The following is a 19,255-nucleotide window of genomic DNA, read 5'->3' as shown; positions in this document are numbered from 1 at the left end:
AACAGGGATCTGTTACTGCAGTGCTTGCCATCATGTTCTGAATCCATGAACTGGGCTTCTGTATCAACACGTTTTACCTTTGTGTTCACTCTCTGCTTTTTAAGCTTCCAGTGTAAAGATTTTCTTCCCAGCTATGAAGAATTCTCTCTTCTTTTTTTTTTTTTTTTTTTTTTCCCCATCCAGGAAAATCCATTTTTAAATAATGCAATTCAAAGAGCTGAAGTTTTAAGAAAAAAAATTAAGCAATGTGAGATCTATAACATAATTAAGTGAGATTTTATCAGTATACGTCCGAGGAAATCTTCCCTTATTTTCCTCTGCTCTCTATTAAAATAATACAAGGCAGAAGTCTACAGCATCCCCGTGTATTCATCACCAGAATTTACAGTGCTCTGGTACCCAACTGACCCATTAGTGATTATCACTACAGCCATATAGTGCTTATTTCAGGAAGAGAATCATATTTGATTATGAACCATAGAATACATATAATTTTAATATGCTATACTGGTCAGATTATCCAGTCCTTCCTTTCACAGTATAAGTAGCCTCATTTATTTCAGTAAGGCAAAAATTAAGCTAAGAGAAAATAAAGGGAAAAGGGGTCAATTTAGTAGCTGGGAGGCTGCATAGCCTGCACCACGCTTTTCTGCTTCATTCAAGGCAAAATGCTGTGCTAATTTTAATTCTGCTTGATCAATGCAAAATGTGGGCCAAATGCTGCTCTCCTTCCTCATACCAGCAGTCCCACTGAGTCCTAGGGTTTATAGCAGTTTCTGTACTCCATCGGCCGGATGCCATGAAATGAAATAGGATAGTCCATTAATTTATTTTATTGCAGAACTGGCTAACTGATGAGTGTGCCAACTGATGCACAGAATAGAGGAGCTGGGGTGTTAGAAATGCACCTGACACTGAATCTTAGCAAAACAGCTCCATTAAAAAATGAGCATTAATCAATAAATAGCAAAATGTATTTTTTTAGAGGAATATATTCTAATAAGAAATCAGCTACTAAAAAAGGCTGTCTTAAGTATCATAGAAAAGACTGGAAGTTTTCCCATTTTGGGTAGGATTTCTGGCTAATAAACTAAAGAATCATGATTTGGCAGCCACACTTAAAAGAAATTTTAAGTACATCGAGCAAAGTTATGATGTGCTACTGTGACTATGAGTGCATTCCTGGCTCAGAATCTTCTTTCCTTTCATTTGATAGACTAATTAATTCCCATTTATGTTTAAGTAAACGATTATTTGCAGCACTCACTGGCTGAGTTCTTATTGGATAAACATAAACAGAATTTACGGATAACTCTAAACTCAAGTCCTTGGACTGCTGAGAGGACTGTCTTGAGATTTCAGCCTTCAATTCCCAACTTCTTAAAAAGACCACGGTAAGTAATGATGCTCAGTATATCAGCCTGATACTGCTTCTGCACATTAGTGCAGGTTAGATGGTGTCCATAACTCTTGAAGTGCTGAAACCCACAGTAAAAACAAATACCGTCATGAGGCTTTTCTCCCTCAATAAAAACGTTTCCTTAAGTGAAGACGTATAAGCCTATATCAAAAGAACTGGTCCAACTAAATAGGCATTTGCTGAACTCACTTTGGGGAGCAAAAAAAGAGTAGAGAGGAGCAGACAGGAATGGGTTATGGTGGCCTGAGCTGCTCCTCTGGCTTTCTTTCCTCTGCTAGCTGACAGAGCATGAGCCCAATGGTGGGCAAAGTTTGATATACTGGTTTGGAAACTTGTACCTGTACATTACCCCAATTAACTAACCTGACATTTCCAAAATATCAATAGGGGTGACGTTTACTTTAGTACTTAAAATCTAAGCATTTACAAGTAATCTTTAGGCAAGGGCATAAAATTAATACTGATGGAATAAAAATCATCATTACTCATCTACTGTATATACTAATCGTGCACAGTCCTTCTTTGGCCAGATTTAAACAAAATGAATGTGGTCTGGAATGATGGGCCCTTTGCTGGTGCAAAAGAATTGTTGAAAGAAAAAGAAAAAAGACAAATAGGTGTTAAAAAAAAAAAAAAAAAGAAACAAAATCACATTTTCACTCAGAAAAAGAATTAAAAAAATAAAAGGGAAAACAGGTTCTGAAAGAACAAGTGTTCTTAACAGATATACAGACATTTTTAGAGAAAAATCCAGACTACAGGGACATTAAAATAAAAATGGAGCAATTTAATGAAGAGAACAAAACATTTCAAGAGCACTGAAGTACATGTTTTACATAATGAAGAATTCAAAGAAAAAGGAGGAAAAGAATGAATTTTAAATACTGTTTTCAGTAGTAACTATCTTAAAGTCTCTAATCAGAAAAAGGAAGCCTTTATAAAAGAGCAGAGCAATTACGGCTATCAAATGCTATATGTGAGTTCTATTCTCTATCTCTCTTTCTTTCTTTCTCTTTCTTTGTTTCTTCATCTTTTTAGTACTTCCTTTCTTTTTCTATACTTTCTTTCATGTTCTCTCTCCCTGTGTTTCTTCTGACACGCACATGCTATCTCTTTTTCACAACTTTTTCAGAGCTTGTTCTTTTTGTCTTTTGACTTCATACAAAACATCAAAAAATAATTAAAGGCAATGTTGGCATACTGAAAACGTGTTTAAAGCAGTCCTCCTGTTGATTTCTTAGTTTGTAATACAGACACTTTCTAAAATTGTATTTGAGGTTCGATCGTGAATAATTACATTTAGCATCTGATTAGGTAGCATGACCCTGATGAAAAAATGCATCTCATTACCTGCTAAACTACATTTGGTAGACTCAAATATGTCTTGCAGAAGGCTTGCATGCTAAAGTGCCTTAACCTCAAGGCAAAATAGGAAAATAAGTAGTTGAAAATTCATTATTTTTAGCTGGGCTATGTTTGCTGGTACTACTGACTCTGAAATGAAGCCAACACTTGTATCACCCTTTACAGACATGGCATTAAATGGAAGATGTCTAATAACACAAATAAGACCACATTCAACATCTTGCCAGCTGTGACCAAAACCAATCATTTCAAGATCACACACAGATTGTATGGCCCCACAGAAAAAAACTTTGGATAACTTTCAATCTTTTTTTTTGAGGTTACAGCCTATCCCTCTTGCGGTTCCTTCCTTCCTCCTTTCCACATGACATATCTTCTTCTTTCTCTGATATATATTTCTCCTGCATGATATATCACGACTGGGAATTAAATTGCTTATATAAAATCACAGAATCACAGAATTGTAGGGGTTGGAAGGGACCTCCAGAGATCATCGAGTCCAACCCCCAAAGGAGAAAAAGAAAAAAAAAAGCCAATTAGGCAGAAAAGATCAGTTTATGTTAACCTTAAAACCAATCAAAATGCTGGAATGAAAAAATCACAAGGAACTTTAAAAACTCTATCACTGCCCTATATTGTTAAGTAAAGTGATGTAGACAGAAAAAAAAATGCTGTTGTGTAGTTAGTTTACAATGCAAAGAAATGCAGAAAGGTAAGATATGCATGTGCCTATTTACATGTTTTTTGGCATAACACATCTTTGGAGACATTTTTGAATGTCACAACACTTCTAAGATGTTCCATACTCAGAACTTTGCAGCATCCCTGTCTGAAAGATTTTTTTTCTCATTTCAAGCCCCTGCTGTTATTGGGGCAAATGAACTTCTTGATTCAGTAGCTCATAACAGCGTCACTGTTTTCATTAACATTATAAATATCTGTGAAGCAATATGAAGCCTCCAAAATGATTAATGCCCATTGGCATAATTTCCTTTTCAAGTGAAACCTTAAAAACATTTTCAAAGGGTTGTCTGCAGTCATGTCTGTAGTGCCTAAGTCTTCTGATATGTTCACTTTCACGGCGATACATATTATAGAGGAAATTAAAGGTTTTAGACTGAGCATGAAGACTGTTAGACTGCAAATAATAAACCAAAATGTGAATGCATAAGCAAATTAAAATACTGGAATTTTTAAGCTTATCTACAAGTGTTTCTTTCATACTGCTTCTAGTATTTCAAGATTTAACCAGAAGGAAAATAAATTATTTCTCGTAAAAAAAAAAAAAAAATCTTGCAAAATTAATTTAAAATAGATCCTAAATGCTTGTTTCTCAGCAAAAGTCTGGGTATAATAAATCTGTCGGTATTTTCCTCCACTGGAAGAAGACAAAAATTATGCTGCTTTAGCATTTTCTCAGCCTCTTTTTCCAGTTCATTTGCAGCACGTAAAATCCTCCCAACAGAACTCCTATGAAAAAAAAAAAAAGGAAAAAGAAAAAACTTAGAAAATGCTTTCTTCCAGATTCTGTGGACAGTACTTCAAGTAAGACTTCTATATTTCACCTGGGAATAGTTTTCGGTCGGTTATCAATACCAACAATTTTATTCATTTAGAAAACTCATGATTGGTTTTGACACGTAATTGCATAGGATGCTTCCAATTGTGCGGCTCCCAGGCTCTGTGCTCTGAATCCCAACCCAAAACATTAAATCTCTACTTTTCCAGTGGGTCAGATGCCATAGTCTTTTGCTGAGGAGATCAATTTCCTCGATGTCAGTAAATGAACGAATGAAGACACTGCTGTGTCAAAAATCATTGCTGGATACTGGTAGTTCACATTAACAAAAAGAGAGAAGCCGGCCAGTGATTCCTACAGTTAACCTTCACACAGATACACACGGTCCTGAGCAAAAGAAAATGCCACATAGAGCAAAGCCATAAAGGCAATATCAGAAAGATAAATGTTCCTGGTGGAAAATGATCTTTCACCTCCAGGTCACTGGTTCAAATCCATTCAAAAACTATAAGAATAAGGGAGGTTAGAGGATTAAAGTTACTGGGAGTTTAAGGCTTTAAAACAAAATGGAGCTAATATGTTTACAGTATCCTCTTTTGAATGATAGATATGACCATATTTTCACAGGAAAGAAGGGACGTAAAATATGATTGGAAAAATTAACAGTTAATAATGATAACAAAGATAACAAATGATAGTAATAGATGAAAGTAAGAAGAGGATACATATTCCAGGAGATAATCTGAAAAGAAAATACAGGTCAGCAGTAAATGTAAATCAAATAACATTTATGACATAAAAATACTATACAAGCAAGGTCACCAAGCTAAGCACATCAATCTCACTTGAGTTCACACTTGCCAAAATGTTCAAACTATATTGCCACACAGACTGGAATAGAGATGACAGTGAAAGATCTTCTTAAGAAATATTAACATTTTTGAGATATACCACTGAGCATACACATGAAAGAAACCTTTACAACGTACCCACACGTAATGCTTTCTCTGCAGAAAATCTTACAGTAAAACACAAAGCTTTCTCAGACTCGTTCTCTTCTAATCAGCACTTACTCTATCCACAACATTTAAAATATCCTTGAGTGAAGAGTTGGTTACAGTACATTTTCCACATTGATATGATTTTCTGTTAGTAAAATTATTCTATGCCAGACCTGCGTAACCTGGGTAAAGTGAATAATGCAAATGCATTTCTGAAGGTCATGCATTCAGTAGTAAATGTAGGTAATACAGGGACCAGTGTGTAACAATACTTCTGAAGCTCTTCCCGATGCTAAATAATACAGGTTCCCCACGTACAATAATCTAAATCACCATTCACTGTTTTGAGGAATTATTCATTTATACCTGCTTGTTCAATTAGCATGATGTTTTACTGTTGAATCTTGAGTTTTTGATGCATGGCTTACTGGATAGACAACAAAACTCAGCATGACAATTAGCACACAAGTATAAGCAGCCGAATCATGCTTTCTGGACAACACAGTGAGTGGTATGCCCTGATGGATGTATTCTCTAGTTTACTTGCAAAAACAACTCTGCCATTTCCTCATGCTGAGTTTCAGTTAGAATTCAAGAGCAAAAGTGGAGAAGTAATTGACAAGATTCCTTCAGCACAGAAAGTTAATTTAATTTAGTACTAGACTGGCTTTTCAGAAAAAAAGCACCACAACATCTGAAATGGCATGTTTTCTTCTGTGACTTAAATTTTTTTCACCAATCCTTATATTACCACCTTATTCTTAATGGTTCAGTTACCAAATGAGAAAAAGGAAAATACCCTCCAACTGCTTTGTAATATTCAAAAATAATTAATAACCTAAAATATATATATATATATTTTTGAAAGAATCGTTCAGCAATAATGGAAACAATGGATTTTTTTATTAGAATTCACCACGGAGGGAATTCTGGCATTTGCTGAGCTTGTCAGATGCCTTGATAACATTTCCTGGTTTTGCTGGTACTTTGTTACATTTTTTTTTGGGCCTCACTGCTTTATTTCAGAAATCTTTATGTTGACAAAAGTATCCACAGCAAAGTGATTTCTCATCTCTCTTCCAGATGTGTTCCAGCTGCCAGTGTCACTGTGCACACTTCAAGAATATTGCTCACTGCTGTTCTCATCTCAATGTGTCAGATCAGGAAGCGACAGAGAAACACTGATCCAATAAATTATGCTTTGGGTACTGGCTCTGTGCTTATATTTGCTTATCACTCACCAGAGGGACTGGCTTCTTCAGGTGTAAGCCAGATTTTTGAAGGAATCACCACTGTCTTTCAAAGAGATAGGCCTCAGAAACTGACCACGTAACCCAAAATACTGCTTTGAGGGAATCAACCAATGGACAAACTGCTGAGGAAGGAGCCAACAGTCAACCAGCAGAAGATCAGCAGTTCTAGATTTTATCTAGATTTATTTGAATAGTCTGTACAAAAGCACAGAAAAAATGTAGGGTGGAAAATGGACCAAAAATGGAGAATTATGTATTTGTGATTCCATATGAATAATAAAAACTAAAGTGGAATGGAAAAAAAGGGGACTAGAAAGATTTGGTAAACTTCATATGAAAAAATGAAGCAGGGATGAAATGAGTCAGGAAATAGCACTATGTGAGAAGTTGTAGTGAATTTATCTCTAAGACAGTGCAATGTTGGAAAAGTAGGAAATAAAGTTTCTGGATAATGACAAAAAAAAAAAAAAAAAAAAGCATTGTAAATGCTAGGCATATCTCTGGAAATTACTGAGTGACAAGACCTTAATGAATTTTCAAAGTCTCCAAGAGACAAAAGTGCAGAGCTGAAATAGGAGCAGCTCACACATTCTTTCCAAAGGAAACTCAGAGAACTTTCTTTCTGTTTTGCATTAGGGTGCAGCAGAGATAGAAATCAGCTCTCAGACCACCTGATATTAAATAAAACAGTGACTTTAAAATTATTATTTTCAAGCACAAGAGCCCTAAATTTCTAACCAGGTGATTTTAATGGGAAATGTACTGGACTAATTCCAGGCATTACATGAAAAATATGTTCCTACATTTCTTCATTAAAATTATGAAAATGTTGCCATTTGGCTAAACCTAAGAAACTTATCCCTAAATAATCCTATTATTCTTTTTCATGATGGTGCACTAGCTTAAAGCATGCATTGAACCCAAGGCAAATCAATACTTGATTTAAAAAGGAACAATGGTGAGTCTTACAATGCACTAAAGGGGTCAGAATCTCTACATGTATTTTTACGACAGCCATGCATTTCAGTAACAAAATTTCTACTGTCTACTAAAAAAGTGTCAAAGAAAAAATATTAGATTGACACTTACCACAGGCACTAAACTGAACCTGATTGAGGTTATATTAGCAGTAGGTCAGGGAATCACAGAATTGTAGGTGTTGGAAGGAACTTCTGTAGATCGAGTCTAACTCTCTGCTAGAGAAGGTTCCCTATATTAGGTTACATAGAAAAGTATCCAGGAATGTGTTGTATATTTCCTGAGAAGGAGACTCCAGCACCACTCTGGGCAGCCTGTTCCAGTGTTCTGTAACCCTCAAAGTAAACAAGTTTTTCATCATGTTGATATGGAACTTCCAGTGTTCCACCTTGTGTCCATTGCCCCATATCCTATTACTGGGCACCACTGAAAAAAGCATGCTCACATCCACTTGGCTCCCACCTATTAGATCTTTATAAGCATTGATATGATTCCTCCTCAGTTTTCTCCAGGTTGAACAGCCCCACATCTCTCAGCATTTCCTCATATGGAGATGCACCAGGTACCTGGCGTTTCCATAGCTCTCCACTCTCTCTCTATTGGACTCTCTCCAATAGTTCCCCATTCTTCTTGAACTGAAGAGACCAGGTTTGTAAACCCAGGTGAGTCTCATTTATGCCATTTTAAATACCAGAATCAACAACCGACCACTTAATTTGGCCTGTTTGTTTCACATCTTACATGATCTAAGAAGTGATAAGGTTTCCCTTCCAAGCATTCCATCACCAAAACTGTCCATTGCAGAGTCTGATCTAATCCTCCCAGGAGTTAATTTCCACTCAGTTCAGCAAAATGATCGAGACATTACATATTTTCATCTTTCATTTATAATACAAGCTTTTGGAATGGATTCCTCAGGATACAGTGAAATTTTCAGCTTTATATTTTTGTGGCTTGTCCTAACTTTAGAGAAATATCATTCAAATATCACAGGATGTAATTTTACTGTTCTGCTTTCTTTTCCTTTTAATAGTAAGTGTGAACATTAAATTGTTGCATTATTAAAATACTATTAAATAAATGTTAGCCATCTAGATGATTTCCAGACTGAATAACCCCTTGAAGTCGTTGATGCTATTGACAAAGTCAACCAGTACTTTGGAATTCTTGAAATAAGATTCCATTTTTCTTTCTTGTTTCTTCCTTACATATTTTCTGCTCTCAGACTCACTCTGTGGCCTTTTCAGTGAGCACTCTCCTTTCTGGACATACCTGCTGCTCTGTTTTGCCCATGGAAACTGGAATCCCAAACAGATAGAGCCACATTTTTGCCTGCTCCAAGACCAGGCCATCCAGCCCCAGTTGTCTTCAGCACTTGCTTTATCTTGCAGATAACTGTTTGTCTCAAATGAGTTTTTTAAGTAGTTTAGTTTTTCTCCTCTTTTTCAGCTATTTTTAAAGGTGGGAAGATTGATTACATTCTCCCCTTTTCTTTTTAGCTGCCATTTGTCACTGTTGTGAAAAACATCAAAACAAAGGCTACTTCTATTAAATGGGAAACACTATAATTCCCATGCAATCTGTCCTTGTATAAGAAAAAGAAGAAACAGACTTCTCTCCATGACTAGGTTTGATTTCCCCACATAAAATCACACCTCAACACATTGCACCCACACATCATTTTGCACACACTGCAAAGTTAGTAAAGTGGCAGAGACTGCAAGTAAATATTTTAGAAACAATTGCATTTGTCTTGTGAATGGCACTCTCTGATTAGCTTTTTTATAATCAATCACACTGATATTTGATTCACAAAACCTCAATTATGTCTCCGTAAAAGCAATTAGATGGAGACCTTAAAAGAGCAGATTAAAAGGTTTGAATACTTGGAGAGAGTAATTTAAAAATATTAAAAGGAAATTACTTTTTAATTTTATGTATTCATCTATTTGTAAGTTAATGAAATTAATGAGGCAAGAAATGAAATGGAAACTCCACAACTTTGCATCACTGTAGTTAGTTTGCTTGCCAGGAGCTATGCCAGAAAAACCATATTTACAACCAGTTTACAGCTAGAAGTAATAAATAGTCTAATTGTAAGAGCATTTCTATTACATATTTTGCCTCTTTTCTCTCATATAATCTACAAAGGTACTAAATATCTTCCTGAAAGAGCCTCTGCTGACCAGTATGAGACTGAAGCCCTACTGTAAAAGTATATAAAATTATCCCAGTAAAATTTCTCGTCTTTTTTTCCCTTCTGCAAACAATATCTGTTCAGCTTTCTGTGTCAGCATAGTTTTGAAACAAATCATTCGAGAAACTGAAAGCTGTGACATAAGGACTGTGGAAAATAGCAGTTTTCGGGAGATATGTGTACTAGAAGTGTTCTCTTCCTACTGTTACAGATGGAGAAAAATTTGCTTGCATTTTTAGTTTTAACTTGGAAAAAGCAGTACAATCAAAATAAACGTAAGAAGTGGGCTGAAACTTAACCTGCAGTTCCTTTGCTATCATTGAATGCCTGCCAATTTTGATCAAGTACCTGAGCTACAGACGGAGTGAATTCCAGTGACTGGACCACATATTCTCATGATACAGCTGGGCAGCATCACCTGCTAATAGCATCTTCCTTGGTATTTTCAGGAAAGTTCTCAGTAGGCTTTCATCCTCTGCCATTAAAATAAACAGTAATTTACCACCCCAGCTCTAGGACATACAAATACATATGAAGAATTAATACTTGGAGTGTTGAAGATACAGAGTGGGATAGTGTGGCAGTTGGATTTAGAGGAATGTGTCTCTGGGTTAGGGTGGCTATGCTAGGAGATAACAAACTCCAGGGACACAATAGTAGAAAGATTTGGATTTGTTAGTCCCTAAGGAGCATTAACAGTAGGTGTAGACTCAGAGTGAAGTGCTGAAATAAAGTAGAAATGGAAACCTATTGAATGTTATTGAAAATTCTTCTCACAAATGTTTGAAAGATGATTAAAGGAAACCTTATTCAACTAGATATTAATATTTGATAATGATCCAAACCTCAGATCTGATTTTGGGTGGACAGAATGGTAATATAAAAGTTAGGTTTTGGAAACAACCTGGTGTTTCCTTGTAAGAGTTCACAAGTATCAGTGCTGTGAATGCTGGGATGAAGTTTGGTGTTTCTGTCTATGTTTTCCACTTCTGAAGATGCCAATAAACCTGTCAGAGCTATATTATCTGTTAATCTGTTTAATATTAACTTGAACATTTTTCAAGCTTTCATGCTCATTTCCTGAAGAATTTGGAAGTCAAGCAAGTCTGATATTATTGCTCATAAAATTGGTAGGAGTCACATCACTGAATCTTAAACTCCTTTGGGATTGCACTTAGAGGGAGCAGGAAGAGGAACAAGTGGTGTCAAAATCTGAATAATTGTATCTATGGTAAAAGGGGGTCAGCAGAACTGTTTGAAGAAAGTGACATCAGTAGCCTTCAGTTCTTGTGTGGATCAAACTGCGGAGGTAACATTGGAGAAAAGCAGAAAAACACACCATCAGGGCTGGTGTCCCAGATTGATATTACACCAACTGAGAATTCATTTTGCTTTTACTAGAAGCTATGAAATACTTAATTAAAAAGATCATGTTGGCAAGAAGACTTTTTATTAGTTATATCTAATCACAAGCAATTACTGTAGTATTAAACAGGTAATGTACCAAAAGTGTCATTTATTGTTATGAGATTCTATGTAGTTTAATGCTCTGTTTAATGATGATAATAATAATAATTGACAAAGCATTAGCAGGAAACTTGTGAGATCATTCCCCATCTTGTTCTGCATAGAAGGAATCCTCTTGTCCATTTGGGATAGCAAATGACACCATTAAGATCCAGCCTGCCAGGCAGTCACTAAGTTCAGCATTTCACAGAATCACAGAATGGCCAGGGTTGGAAGGGACCTCAAGGATCATGGATCTCCAATCCACCTACTACGTGCAGGTCCACCAACCTCCCCATCCCCATTTAATACTAGACCAGGTTGCTCAGGGCCCCATCCAATCTGGCCTTGAACACCTTCAGGGATGGGGATTTGAGTCTCACATCATCAAACATGAATGCTTTCAAGTCTCTCCACATGAAAAGGAAGTGGGTGAGCACTTTCTGTTTAATCTGAATCAGGTTACTCCACTGGACTTTTCACATCCTCCAAAACCAGAGTGCAGAGGGCTTTTGAAGGGCTTCCCATGTCAACATCTTTCCCTGTAAGCAAGGCCAGGAAGTTCTCTTTGCATTAATGTCTTTCTTTAAGATGAACATTTAAATCAGATTTCTGCCTAAGTAAGTAATCCAAAGAGAATGGTTGCAGAGAGAGATGCAGCACTACAGCAGAAGCAAACATTTCAACCCTTTCAGAGGGTTGGAACTTGATAATCTTTAAGGTCACTTTCAACTGAAGCCATTCTATGATTCTATGATTTGCCTTTAAGTGTTCACTCCTTACTTTGGCTGGCATAATGAAGAAACTGATCTGTATTTAACAATAAATGTCTGTAAGTATGTATTTTCTTCATTTTCCCCATTTTACATAAAAACCCTGACCCCTAATAGCCTTTCCCATATGCTGTCTCTCTTCTGCTAAGTAAGGACCCTCAATCTCAATTAACTGTTAAGTTTTCTTCTCTTAGTTTTCTTCCCTTACTGGTTTCTCAATTGGCCTTTAAGTCTTTTTTTTTTCCTCTTATTTTAAAATATCCTTTTTTTTTTTTTTTTTTTTGTCTGCCAGCTGAAGCATTTTTTTTACATATCTAGCACAGGGATCTTCCCTTCTACAATTTCAAGTTCCATTTCAAGTTGACTCACAGATTGCCTGCAGGAGGAGTTAAGTGTTGCACTGTGATTTTGCACCAAAACAGTGGCTGTGTTTTGGGTCTGCTGGTGGTCCATCTGCCTGAATGGCCAGCAAGCTTTAAGTGATTTCCATTTCTGCGAGAGAAAAAGATGCCAATGGCAGATTGTATGGTTTGGTGTGTATTAAAGCATCCAATTAAGGAACAATTTCAGAGCCTTACCCAGAACTGATAAATTCTCCTTAAACAGATTCCCTGAGCCATCACTGCTAAGTCAACTGTGATTATACACGGGTAATGGTGTTTCTGTAAGTAAAATAAACAAAAAAGGAGATGAAATTATAGGTAAGATAACTTAAAAAAAAAAGTTCAAACTAAACAAACAAACAAAAAAACCCATCAGGATTTAGCGCACATATTTCTCAAGACAGAATTTGGTTTGAGATATTCAAAAAGCTTTAAGTATATGGATAATGAACTGTAGTAAGCCAGTTCATTTCCCTACTTGCAACACTGAAATCACAGGCCCTGCTCTGCTGTGAACCTGACCTCAAGATTTTGGACCTGCCAGGTGAAAGACGAAACAATTATACTGGCACAAAGCCATTACTATGTACTTTATCCTAGATTTGAAGGACGTTTCTTTTGAAGGTTTAAATCTATGCACAATTTATATTTACTCCAGTGATCTCTATGTTATTTTTTTCCGAGAGAGATTTTGATTTCAATGTCTGCAATCCAGCATAATATCTTGATTTTCTCACCTACTCAAATTGTCAACATGAAGGCGTGCTTACTTCTCACTGAAATTGACATAATTGCCATTAAATATATTGGCATCTACATGGTTTTATGTGTATCAGTGCATCCTTAGATATTTATTATTTGTGTATTTCTCATTGCTGTCTTGTTTTTTCTTGGCAGCAGCTTTCTCACCTCTGCTCATATTGTTGTCTAATACAATTAATCAACAGGAACTACTGTTCTGTACAGTCACTGACTCACAAATATTATAAAAGCTCTGTCATTTGGCACCACGACAATACGAAAATAACAACATCAAAATGTGTTTCTCTTCATCATGCAGTTACTTCTGCGGAACTACAAATACATTTTTTATTCATAGGAAAAAAAAAAAGAGAATGAAAGGATCTTTCTGGTAGGGTTTGATTTCTAGAAAAAAAAATACACTCTGTCTCTCCAATTCCATTTATTCTTCATTTGCTTAATGGATAATTATATCCAGAATATGGAAATGTAATAACTGAATCTTTATTTCAATGACAGTGTAAAACGAAAAGGGCATGGTTGGGAAACTCTCTGAATCTGCTCAAAAGAAAATAAATTTCCAGTAAATAACAAATTAGCTTTGCACTACAAAATAAAATAAACAATGGATCCAAACTTTATTTTGTAGTTGTAGAAGTATGGAATGTTTTCAAAATGGTAATCTAGCAAATTGGATCCTCTAATTTATTTAATGTGTTTCAGGCTGATCTGCAAGTGGAATTACTCGTTAACCAAAGCGGAACTGAGAAGTAATAAATTTGAGGAAATACTTAGAATAAGCCTAAGAAAACAAAACAAAATACATATTTTTACCTAAAAAGGTATTTAGTATTAGTGTGAGAAATGCATAGGAAATTCCAGTTTTCTGTTTTCCACTATCTTTTGCAATGTGATCTTAGCTCCAGTGAAATCCATAGCAAAATAATAATAACAAAACGAAACCTTTGCTGGAATGAAAGCAAGCGCTTTGTGAAATACGTAGCACATGGCACACTGAGAACTACGACGTTAAAAACTGAAACTACTTTTTTTTGTGCTGCTTTCTTATTATGACCTCCGTGAGCCCTCAGAAACCTTCATCCTACTTTTCATGGGAATTATAAGCACATTTCTGGCTCTATGTTTTTAACTGTTCACCAGAGCAGAAGACACTTATCTCCTTATTGGAAAAACAGAGTTTGGAGCTATTGTTTACCCACAAAACAGACATAATATAAGCAATAGCAGCCAAGAACTGGTGTCTTGATCTCTTTCATCCAAAATATTCTGGTTTTTGGAAGAATAAACTATTACTTACTTAGCTGTAAAAGTCCTTCATTTGCAATCCTCTCAGTGCGTCTGATTTTTCTTTGGTCCCTGCCAATAAGACAGGACATTTATATTGGCCAGAATTCAATTGTGATGACAAGGGAATGAGGAAAGTCCTAACCCACTTTACACAGGTCGTGATACATTCTCATCAAAGAATAGCATTACTAAAGTAGGACTTACGGTGATTTCTAAGAGGTGAAGAATACTGTGAAAGCGTGAATCCTTGGAGCAATTAAATCCTTCAAAAGGCAGCCATGTAACAGGATTTCATCTAGAATAAGAAGTAAAAGACCTACATTCTTGAGTCACATATAAGATAAAGCTCAAATTCTGCATTTCTTTTCCAAAGAAATTATTTGAAAAATATCCTCTTTATTCAACTGCCAGACCAAAAGCTTTCCAAGAGAATATACTGCTTCCTTTGATCCTACTTTGGCACAGACACAATCTGTTTCATTGTAATCTGAATCCTCTCTTTTGTTTCATGTTCAACATCAGACATTTTAACGAAGAAGAAAAAGGCCCTGTTCTATCCATCACTCACAAATATCTTCTCTGCATCTTTTTACTCTACCTCTGAAACTGGCAGATCTTACAAGCATAAGATGCTGAACATCGCATCTCCAATTTTACTGTGTTCTCTGAAAGTTTCCCTGAACTATAGCTCTTCTGTTTGCAAGTCTGTAGTTTGAACCTGTCAAATACTCACCATTGTTGCATTTTGGAATACAAAAGTTCAGTTCTCAATCACTCACACATTTTTGGAGAACGACTTGATTTTACTAGCACTGAGTTTAAATGGAAACTCAGCTCTACCTCAAGGGTTGCCAGCCAATACATCACAACCGTCCAGCTAAGGTTGCTGCCATGAACTCAGGCCCTCAGATTATTCACCCTGACAACCAAGAAGTCAGGCTTTAAATCTAGGCTCACTGTCATTGACTGCAGCTAGGATTTATGACTAAGCTTCTCTTAAATGCTTATATCAATAAATCATAATTGCTCTTCTGGGACAAGCAGGATTTTGCTATTCAAATCTTTCCACTGCAAAATCAGCTGGCTGCCCTTGACATTTGCATTTTTAAAAAGTTTCACTTATTTTCTTCCTATACTCACAAAACATTAGCCATGCTTTTGAATAATCTACAATAAAACAGAGTCCAGTTTTACACTTGGAGCAATGTCAAGGTTCTCAACAAGGGCTGTTTTTGAAAAACGAACAATAAACCAGCTCATCTTTATGACTAACCACTTCAGACAGGACAAGAAGAGTTTTAGGAATCCTTGTTGCCATATATCCCTTGCTGCAAGGGATAATCCTATAAACAATTATACAGAATTCTAGATATCTTTGTGTTTCCTCTTGTATTTTTCTCCACTGCTTATCAATGACCTCAGCTGCTGCATGGAGGTGTTGGTCTATTCTATATAGGCTTTTTATCATTTTATCTTGACAGAAAATCTTTCAGTCATATGCTCCTCACCAAGTTTTATTTACTTGTTTGGATATTATGGACCCTAGTTTTCCTGACTACCTTAAAAGAAACTTCTTTGGCCACCTGGGCACACTACTGGCTCATGTTCAGCTGGCTGTCAGCTAACATCCTCAAATCCTTTTCCTCCATGCAGCTTTCCAGCCATTTTGCCCCAGACCTGTAGCGTTGCCTGGGTTTGTTATGACTGAAGTGCAGGACCCTGTTTTTGGTCTTGTTGAACCTCATCCCACTGACCTCAGCCCAGCTATACAGCCTGCCCAGATCCCTTTGTAGGGCCTTTCTTTTCAGGCAGATCAACACTTCCTTCCAAATTGGTGTGATCTGCAAACTTACTGAGGGTGCACTCAATCCCTGATCCAGATCATCAATAATGATATTAAAGAGGACTCTCTCCGATACTGACCTCATGGGAGCAGCACTCGTGATCAGCCACCAGGCTGGATTTAACTCCATTCACCAAACACATGCTCTGGGTCCAGCCATCAAGCAAATATTACACTTGTCTAAGCCACAGGCTGCAGCTTCTCTAGAATACTGTGGGAGACAGTGTCAAAGGCTGTGCTGAGGTCTAGGTAGACTATGTCAACAGCATCTCCCTCATCCACCATGCAAGTCACCTGGTCATAGAAGGACATGAGGTTGGTCAGGTAGGACCTGCCTTTCATGAACACATGCTGGCTGGGCTGATCCCCTGGCTGTCTCACACTTACTGCGTGATTTCACTCATGATTATCTGCTCCATAACCATCCCTGACACTGAGGTCAGTGAGAATGAAATCTTTTCTGGGTGCAAAAGCACTGTACATTTTCATTTCACTTGTTCAGATAAACATGGATGAGTGAGTCAGATGGTAATCTTTATTCTTTCTTTTTAAGTATCTAGTGATGGAGTACTTATCAAAAGGCTGAGTCATGCAAATGTATTTCTGTCCAAAGGTTTGGCTCTTCCAGCACAATTCAGAGTATCTAAAGAGGTATGGATAATCTGCACCCACTTCAGTTGTCTTTATTGTAATGCTCTGAAGTGTTGCAATACTCTCAATTATTTTAAAAGCAATGGTGGAAAGAAACAAGCAAACACAGGAAAATGGAATAATATTTTGACCTAACTGAACTGAAGCCACTACTTCTGTTACAGGAAGAAAGTTTCTTTACAGAAGCCAAAACCAATTACAGTAAAATATACTGCAGTCCATCTTTGACATCAGAAAGATCTATGGTGAATTTTTATTTTCAGCATAAAGAATGTCTGCTAGGCAGATACTTTATTCTATCATTCTCCATATACAGGAGAGGAGAGGGAGGCACTAAAGGAGAAGGAAAGATGGAAAAGAGAGTAATGGTAACAGGGTAGAGGAGAACCGGGGCATCTTCAAATATTTAACAAAAAAAATTAACTAACATCAGTGATATGTATCTGGAATTATTAATGCAACATGAAATCATGCAGGACATACAAGGAAAAGATTTAGCATTACTCATTTGAGTGGAAAACGTGTCAAGAAGTGTACTGTCCCTTTTCCCTAGAGAATATGTAGCAGTCAGAGTTACTTAATCTTAGAGGATTCTCATATACATTTCTAACTACGTTCTTCCTAGATGAGTGGATGAAACGAGGTCAGAAGTTTACTAAGTATATGAGGAAAGAATAATTAACAAAGAAGTGCAGCCTCTCAGGGGAAAGGAGCTAAAGCAGAAGGAAGGACTGGTCTCGAGCAGACTGTTAGGACACAAACTTTGGCTGTGCAAACAGGCTCTGACTCTGAAGCAGATACGCACACATGCTAGAACAGGGTTTCAAATATTTTTAGCCCTGGATTGCCTCCACCTTGTAAACTTTCAGTGGGTCTCTGCAGTTCAACTCTTTTTCTTGCAGCAAACTTCCTCACCTTTGGGGAAAAAACGTCTAGAGATTATGTTAGGAGAGTGAACACCCTTAGCCCTAGGTCTAGGTCAAACACTGACTTGAAGAAACAATAATTGTGTCAGTAAATTTTTTCTGGCACAATATCTGTCACCTGTTTCAAAAGGGTTGAAGACAAACATGCCCATTCCTCAGCTTAAACAAACCTGGCTGCCTTGTTGTTGTGCTGGCAAGAGGTGGATATGTTTGTTTTCCTTTTTTTTTTTCTTTCAATCAAGTTTTAAAAGATCCTTGTCACCAGGTCTCCACAACAGCCATTTTAAGCACTGAGCTGTTTGGTTGTTTTTATTTTTTTCTTGCCAACTCCTGATTTCTTCTTTGTTTTTAAAGGGGGAATTTGACAGTTTCATTCTGCAGGAGGTGGGACAGCCTCTTTACTTGTGTTCTTGTCCCCCTCCTTCTGGAGAATCAGTGCCTGGGAAAGACATAAACCCTGGGGAATCATTAGTGATTAGCAGTCATATTATTCCATGCAAATATTTGTGGAAGCATTAAGAACAATGTAACTTACTGTATAAGACAATTATATTATTGAAATACATATGTATCCCTGTGGTCATCCACAGAACTTCTCTCTTTATGCATAGTTCAGGATACACTGAATGCAATGACTTATTCTGTAGGAGCCTGTACTAGTTTAAAGCTTAAATTCAATGCTATTATTAATTGGTTAATTGATCAGGGTGTTTTTTTCCCCTCATTTTATCCATTTCTAAAGACCTTCTGTAATAATTTTTTTTCCATCTTAATAATCTTTTCCATCTTAAATGTAGACTAAGATGGGCTACAAACGGCCTTGAATTTATTCACTGTTCTCCAAGAAAATTATGAAATCCTGTAGTTTTGCCTACAACACCTCATAAGTAGACCTTGGGATTCATTAATGACTAAAAATCACATACTTGGTAGAAAGAATTTTTGTAAACCTTAGTAAAAAAGCCTTATATGTACTTTTCATATTATTATGTAAGAGAATAATGACATAAAATTACCCAGAGTTAAGTGCAATGTAAATCTATCAGCTGAGAATCTGCACAAAAACATGAAGACATATAAAATTCTATAGCCAATGCATTGTTCATATTTTAAAATATTGTGTAAATTTAAAAAAAAAAACAAACTTTATCCATGTCCTCTTAGCCAAGAAGACCAGAGATCTAAAGGCTTGTCCTACAAATTTATAAAACAGTTGTTGTTAACATGCTGATGCAGAAATAATGCAAAATTCTTCACAAAATGAAATCAGTAAAGAAGTAAGGGAAATGATAGAATATTATTTTAATGATTAAATCAATTTAGGCTGAGGTCACACTGAATTTAAGGAAGACATTATATATCCAAGGCTGTATTTTGCCTTCCTTTAAAGA

At 36.4% G+C, this 19,255-nt stretch overlaps 1 long non-coding RNA gene across 1 annotated transcript in view; it reads right to left on the bottom strand.

The window, feature by feature from the left end:
• Positions 1-10,085: 10,085 nt before the first annotated feature.
• Positions 10,086-19,255, bottom strand: part of LOC125696573 (uncharacterized) — a 30,376-nt gene continuing 21,206 nt past the window's right edge. The window contains exons 4-7 of the long non-coding RNA XR_007378417.1: positions 14,649-14,739; positions 14,455-14,513; positions 12,591-12,674; positions 10,086-10,208 (exon numbers count right to left, since the gene is read on the bottom strand). This is a non-coding gene — a long non-coding RNA (uncharacterized LOC125696573). The remainder of the gene's footprint in view (positions 10,209-12,590; positions 12,675-14,454; positions 14,514-14,648; positions 14,740-19,255) is intronic.

This window comes from Lagopus muta, chromosome 8, assembly GCF_023343835.1.
Source record: "Lagopus muta isolate bLagMut1 chromosome 8, bLagMut1 primary, whole genome shotgun sequence".
NCBI classification, from domain to species: Eukaryota; Metazoa; Chordata; class Aves; order Galliformes; family Phasianidae; genus Lagopus; species Lagopus muta.
This window is presented reverse-complemented; position numbering and strand designations above follow the sequence as displayed.